Below are 8,210 nucleotides of genomic sequence, written 5' to 3'. Positions count from 1 at the left end.
CTGTGGGAGCTGCCAGGCATCATGCATCATTTCCCCCCCCCGCCACTCCAAACCCCCCCACCAAGGTGGGGCTTTGGCTTGTTTGCTTTTCCCCCCATAGGGCCACGATCTGTTTACCCAGAGGGTCATGGATGGTGAGGTGAGTGGAGATTATTCCCAGCAAGGGCAAGCACTGGTTTGGGAGGGGTCCCCTTGCCACATTTTGTTGAGCTCCTTTAATATTCATGGTCTAGCTGCCTCCCTATGTAGTCTCCCATCGAATAATTACATAGAAGCTCTGTTAAATTAGAATAGTGTGTGTGTCGGTCTGTTTGGACCCAGAAGCTGCTTGTCCAACACTGATCTAACAATCTGAGGTATTTTGCTGTCAGTACTGATGATGCTTGAAGGTACAATTTGACTTTCAAATGAATTTGGTTGAAACTGTGATAACTTGTACTTTAACTGGGTTCATGTCACCTAGGATGATTGACTGGAACCCATGAAACATCTTCATTTGTTGTTGGAGTCAACCATACTCTTTTTTGCGCTTGTATGGTCGTATGTGTGTCTGTGTGTGGGGGAGAAAGAGACAGAGAGCAAGAGAGTATATGCAGTGTAGGATATATATTCAAATATTAAATGATCCAGGGCTTTGTGTCTGTCGTGTTGAAGTAAGATTTATTTAGCTTGTATCACCATTGTCTGCTCTTCAATGTTGTTCTGGAACTTTACAATGTTCCAAATGTTTAACGTGAATGTAAATGACAAAAAAAAAGTTTAACTTCACTGTGAGTAACATGTACTTATTTAATTATGTATTTATTTTGCTAAGAAGTAATCTGTACAGTACATAGAGCCTCATCTGTGCCAATACTACTCCAAATATTTTTATATGTTTGCTTACTGTATGTATCCCTCAGTAGCTTGTGACCCATGTAAAATATATAAATACATATATGACAACATATTATTATAAACAATATCAGTATGATATTCTAATAAAAAAGAATGTGGCTTTTGCACTCCTTGCTTTTTCCTTCTTTCATTTACCCTTAAACTTAATAATTATTTAGAACATTATTTGGGTTCTGTTCAGGCTAGTGGACCGTACCTGACTATCAGTAAGCAATGAATTCAAATATGGTGGTGTATCAGAGCAGGTTGTTTCCTGTCCAGGCTTCTCCAAGTGGAGCTCCTCAGAGACATATTAGTCATGGCCTTCCACTTCCCTAGCTGTATATTCTATTACCGAACCTGCTGTGGGACAACAATCACTCACCATTAGTATTGTGAGTCTGGGGCAAACGTCGTAAAACGAATTATAGCAGCAATCCCCAACTGACGGCCCATTTCAATTGCATCAATTTATGACTTCCTGGTTCTAGGTGCCCCGAAGCTGTAAGTCCACGCTACTGCGATCCATAGTTCATTTGATTTTGAGGTGTTCGCTCCCTGTCCCCTGTCTATTTGTCATTGCATGTTAGGACTCATGATCCAACAGAGGCGACGCTGGAATCCCACAGCAACCCTCTCTAACTCTGTCCCCTTTAATCAATAGAACCCTCCACACCCAACCCTACCAGACACCCCTGTTTGTCTCCACATACTGATGAGAGAAATGCACTCTGGCACACTAATGCATTTCATTTCTCTTAAGTTAACAGCGATTTGTCAGGTCCCATTCGCTTCCCATCAAATACAATGAAATCAGGGCAAACAAAACACTGCGCTCCTGTTTACAGTTCTTACCGCACAACTGAACCTTCCCCCTGAGACCTGCCTCATTCTGCATGTGTCAGTTCACCCCAGCCATAGAAGAGGAAAAATGATTTTGTCATTAAATCCATCAGTCTGGTTTGATTGAAACCGTGTTCATTCCATTGTTAGCTTCGTAGAGGAGGAGATCATTAGTCCCACAGTGATACTTTGAGCAGGCTTCGTCAATAAGCAGGAGGCCTTTGGGAGTAATTATTGCTGCATGAATCAGTCGGTGAGGAAGGTAATAAGATCTCACATGGTCTCATTATCTCCTGTGACGCTGAGAAGAGAATTTCACACTCAGAAGTCACTTGCAAACGAAGGGTGTTGCATGTATATCAGCACACCGTCACCTCTTTGTATCATCGGGTATTTCCAATAAGTTGTCTTTCAAATGCCACAAGTAAAGAAAATGTCTACTGGTCGCAGTGATGCTACCCAGATGACACTGTGAGGTCACTCTACACTAATGCTTAACATACATAGCGGTGAAGGCGAAATTACAAAAGTGCCTTTGACTTATCAATGTTTGAACGGTTAAAGTCAGTGTCAGTTTTAAAGCTTTTAAAGTAATATCCTCAGTGCTGGGAACACAACACTCCAGAACGATAAAGTATTAATGAGAGTGTCAATCTCCTTAGTATCTAGTCTCTTCAATATCTGTCTTCACAGACACATATGACACCATTCTAACGCGTACGCGTGCACAAACCGGACATGCACACACAAACGCTATAGTGTGCTGCCTCAAGACTTTCATTTTGCTTATGATTAATTCTTTATGCCTCGAAAAAAAAATGATTTAAATTGAATTATTTACCATTAATGACATTCTACAGAGAGCAACGAAGGAACCTCGTGGCAAACGTCTTTGTTAATCTTCTAATCTTCAAAAAAATATGTTACATTGAGCATGAAAGGTAAGGTATTTAAATAGCTGCCATCAAGGTGTGACCGCCTAAGGCTCTGGACTCATTAGAGTTGGAAAAAAGTCAGGGTGATGCAGGACTATAACTGTACAGTGAATGCCTGCCTGCTTGTTAACGAAGCTAACCAGTTTACTGTGATCCTTAAAGTCAGTATGCAGGTGATGGAACCAATTAAAATCAATGACAATATCCCCAATGGCCCTCTTGCAACTTTGCTGGAAGCAGTAGAAAGGGCCTGCTCCCAAGTTCTAAATCTATTCTACATTGATCCAAGTGTGTAATCTGCATGTAATAACACAACTCACCAGCTGATGGTGCTCTATTCTTGTCCTGCACAAGGGCCAGTCGAGATTATTTGGGAGCATCTGAAGAGAAGACGACCCCGGTGAAAAGAGGACCCAAAAGATTTGGGATTGAAGACGAATGAATCATGAACAATCTGCCATAATACAATTGCGACAATCCAACTTGCCTTCTTCATTAGTTCACGTCAATGCTATACAAGAAACAGGTTTTCTACAGATGGTTTTATTGTACATTCCTTTTTCGTGCACCTCCAGACAGTCGGAGTGATGAGCACATTATGCTCTTGGGATGTGTATCTGCAACCTGAGAAGAGATGTGCGTCAGACCCATCTGGAATGAGGAGTGAGATGGGGGAGACACTCCGCACAGGTACGGGCCAAAGCATCGATCCAAAGGCACTTCTCATTTTCTGTAGCAAACTCTCTGGCAGCACAGTCGACATGCACGCCATCCCTTCTAGTGGTGTGATAAAACCCAGAAACTCCACTAAAGTGTTCCAGAAGGCAGGCTCTGGGGCCATATGTCATGTCAAAAACTATATATTTTTCTGTCTGTTCTATGCCTGTTACAAACAATTGGCCCAAGAGTCATTTGACCGCAACCCTCCCTTTTCTTCAAGGTTACCAGCTTTTCGGAGAACCCTGTAATATCTAAAAAATAAAAACCTAGCTTGAAGATGGATTCTATCAGCACTCAGCAATTGGTGGTGAATGTAAATGGTACATTAATTTCTGTGTATTATTTTTCCTTGGTGGCTGGCTGGGGTGTGGGAGGGATGGTAGAGGTCAAAGGGTTTTAAAAGCAGACACACATCTATTGGGAGAAGCAAATGATAGGGCGAGGAGGGGGAGGGAGAGGGGGACGAGAGGATAGAAGGGAGACGAACGCGATGAGGGGGGAGGGGAGACAGATACAGAAAACATTCGACAGAACATTGTCGAGGGAGCGAGAAAGAGAAAAAAGATCACGGGAGCGATATATATGTCTGGATATAAATATATAGATCGAGAGAGAGGAAGAGAGAGGGGGAGAGTGCTATAAAGAAAACGTTATTTGGCAGTTTCCTAAAATCTGCATTCAAGGTGACCTAAATACTAAATATTACCTGTACAAAAGATCTGTAAGAAAGACAGTTTGTTAAAATATATCTTGCATACTAAATTCTCCCTCTCTCATAGTTGAACGATAAGACACGCCATTAGCAGGAACTGTTCTACAAGGAAGTCTTAAGTCCACACCATCAGACCACATTACATTATAATTCCCTTAATATGCCAATACCTTAATGATGATGCCACAGGAACATGACCTTTACATTCACCCATTAATGCTCGGTGGATTTTAAATGATGTCCTGTCTTCTACATAAATCCACCCACAGTGTAGCCAACCTCTCCCACTCACCATCTCCACACAGCTCACAAGGGAAATACTCCAACACAAGATAACTAGATGTTTGTCCAACTGCAGACTGTAGTTTCATCAGTGTTTTAAATGCTAAAGTATAACGTGTAAATGTGTATGAAGGTGTATGGCTTTTTTCCTGCTACCTAAATCCTTTGCAGAGTGTGATGAGATTATTTGTGTATCTCACAGCCAATGCTGCCCAACAAAGAAAACAAGTGTGCCCTCAAACATTTCTGCTGTGCTCAATTGAAAGAGAGATCAGATTATTTTGTGGGAGTTTCTTAACCAGAGTTGCTCGATGTAAAAAAAATGAATTGAAAATCTGGCACAGTGGTGTGGAATATGAAGTAATCTGCTCTAATCCCAAGAGATCAGAGTATGCAAAGAAACAGTAATCCCATGTAATGATAGATTATCCTTGCAAACGTCCATTCTGTGGCAACCAAACAAGGTAAATGGAAAACGAACTGGGATGGTGGTGTTTATGTTGTGTCTGACAAACTGACAGGAAAGTAATTCTAGCCATGGCTAGATACAGTCCAGTACTATAAATTGCATGGGCAGTAGTTTACCACTTTGACCGTGCTGAGAGATATGTTCTGAAACCATTTCTCTTTCCAACCTCAGATTAACCTTGATCCAGGATCTCTGAGGATTATCCACTCCATGACAAGTGCATATGGCGTGCGTTTGAAACCTTTCCAAACCCTTCATTCACATTCTTCCTTGTTTTTTTTTTACAACTCTTTCTTCATGTCAACTTCATACAGACAACATCCATATTATGCTGTTTCCTTCACTGTCTCTCCGTCTGGGAGGTGAAGGGAGGAAGGGGGAGCGATACCCCAAGCTGGGAATGAGCAGTTTGGGATGAGGGGTGAAAGGGGCTCGGTGGGGAACCACAGTAGGCTTCCACATCAGGGGCCGCTGTGATCTTCCATCGCAATCCCATGTCATCCGACAGCAACACTGTGGTGGCACGAGACGGTTCCCTTGCACGACACTTGTCCCCCCCAGTCTACACAGTTGTTGCTGCTGCTGTTTCCTCTCAGTCGCTGCCCCAGCTCTCACATCTCTCTGCAGACGAGCACACGCCGTGGAGGTGTGAGCTCCTTTAAGACTGACACCATCGCTGACATTCCCTCTTCTGGAGCCCCGAAAGCCTGGAGGCAAACTGCAGGGTAGAGACACACAGAAGATGGGGTATTTGTGTTGTGTTGCAAGTCAATAATTAAGAATAATTTTGAAATTTGAAGCCAATTACTGTAATGGTATGTAGATCAGTGGCACCGCCAAGGGGGTGGGGGGATGGGGGGCAGCGGTTGTATCAGGGTGGCTGTGCCCCATCCCCCCCTCCCCCCCCCCCCCCCCCCTCCACACACACACACACCTTCCTGAGTCACATATTGGCTGGAATAAAAATCTAAATGTACCGGTATTAATCTATTCACATCAGATCATTTATAACATACATTTTAAAATAAGAAAAGTATATCCGTGTGTGATTCCTTAACCCTCTATTGACATAGTTTACAAATAGTTTAATACTACAACAGCATAATACAATTCCTGAAATTCAATTATGGGTTTTGATTTTGGTCTACTACCCCAAGATTTTCAGATGACTTGCCAACGTAATTTCACTTCAGAACAGAATCATTTTATAAGTAGGGTTATTCCTTTTACAGGGCGGGAGTTTTATTGATTGATTTATAACTGACGTGAAACTTTGAACAGTAAACCTACACACTTAATCATCATCAGATGCGTAGAATTTGTTTCATCATCACGCCTCATGATTTACTATTGTTTGCCACTAACTGTTAATAATCCTTACAGTACATCGCTGGTGTCATTGATGTTTAGCCTGCATGGCATACTGCACAGTTATTAATCTAGCCTGCCTCAGTGCCTTCCTGAAGTATGGTCATGTAGGCCTTGAACCAAAGGGAAGATATTGCTCACAGAGTTTACAGTGAGGACTGCTGAATGGTGGTGCAGTGTCCTAACGCGCCTAGTCTGGCTGTGCCTCGGCAGGAAAAGCCGTACTGCAGAACCCCCTCCACAGTGGGAGGACGCAAGACTTTATGGGCGATGAAAGGAATAAAACAAATTAAAAAACGCATCAGCAGAACGTTGAGCTCCGGCCTCTTCACAGGCGTCAGCGGATCTGCCGTTCGCTCGACACCTCACGGAGACCGGCCTACCTGTGTGACGGAGGGGGGGCCCCCTGCGCTTCCACCTTGCACTGGGCCCACGTCACATTTACTAGCCTTCCCCTAGAAGAGAGGTCTGAGGCAGCCGGCCGCCTGCAGCGCGCTATCATCTTCATTATCACGTCAAGTCAAGGGTGTTCGCTGTACGCTGTGGAGAATACGCATGGCAGGGAGACGGGTGGGAAGGAATAAGAGATGGTCAAAGAGCCCTGCAAGGTGAATTAATAAGGAGCGATTGAAGAAAAAGTTCCTGAGGATCCCATATTCCAGGGTGGTGTCCAGCAGTGCGGAGGCAGGAGTCAACTTTAATTGATGAGGTTTCCCGATAGGTGGAAACAGTGGTTCTTTGATGTCAACACACCTGCGATTAATAAGTAAACGTCAAACCAGGTAAAACAGAGTGCATACGAGTCTAAAATCAAAGAGGAACGGATGTTCGACATCATAAAACGATTTCAACAGATAGATCAATAGTTTTCTACATTTTTCATGTCCATCCATTGTGAAATACTTATACCACTCCAGTTCACAGTCCTGTATATTTCTGAACAAATATGTAACTCATTGCAGTCTGTTCTTATTATCACTAACAACACAAATTGAACATCAAACAGATCACATTGACTCAGTCCTCTAAATATGAGTCCACAGTACTTCAGGTTTTAGGAGTCTGCAACATGATCTGGAGAGATTAACCTAATGAGTCCTGTGTGGCTACAAGGTCAGGCTTCTCTGTGAAAACCTAAGTAATTGTGAAGTAATCTGGCAGCTGAAAACACAACACATGCCTCTGCACTGTGAGTCAGAGAGAGAAAGAGACAGAGGGAGGAAGATAAGGAAAAGGAAGAGGAAGAAAGACAATTACAGTAATCGAGCTTCACTGTCCATGTAGCACATGTTAATTTTTTTAAATATAAGCTATGTAAAGAAGAAATAATTGACTGTTTACATGGAGAGGTATTTCCACCATATGGATCAGATGTTTTGGCCATATGCAATTGTGTGGATTCAAGCTTCAGTTATTATACTCTACACCAGAACTCCTACACCATACAATCATCTTCCATTTTTCTGCTCATCCTCCTCCTCCTTTCTCCTCCGGCAAGTACTACTTTACGCTTTCTCTCTCTCTCCTCCTCTTCATCCTTCTCCTCCACCACCTCACTCTGTCCTGCTCACGCCTACTTTAATGGCCTGTGTGTATCTGAGCACACAGCGGAGCGCCTTCCCTAACCACAGGATTGGTGCCAGCAGGACCATATGTCAATCCCAATGTCAGCTAGGCATCACATTTGCATGGGAAATTCAAATTTCCCCAGCATGCCAGTGGCTTCCCACTGCGGCATGAAGGATAAAGATCAGGAGGTTGAGCTGTGCGTCAGGAGGCTCCTGCAGGGCGAAGGCTGCTCCTTGAGAGGGGGACTCCTGCAGAGAGAGCAAGACGCTGGAGCTCTCCATCGAAGGTGCTTTAAGTGGGGGGTGGTCCCTGCTGTAAATGTCAATTAGTCCAGAGCACAGTGACCTGTCATAGTTTAGAGTGGCTCGGTAAGAGGCCAATGGGTGGTTAGCCTGCACACTCTGAGTCAGAGTTTCTTTATGTGTTTGTATTCAAG

This window comes from Hypomesus transpacificus, chromosome 4 (genome assembly GCF_021917145.1).
Source record: "Hypomesus transpacificus isolate Combined female chromosome 4, fHypTra1, whole genome shotgun sequence".
NCBI classification, from domain to species: Eukaryota; Metazoa; Chordata; class Actinopteri; order Osmeriformes; family Osmeridae; genus Hypomesus; species Hypomesus transpacificus.
The sequence above is the reverse complement of the archived record's forward strand: the minus strand, read 5'-3'. Positions refer to the sequence as shown.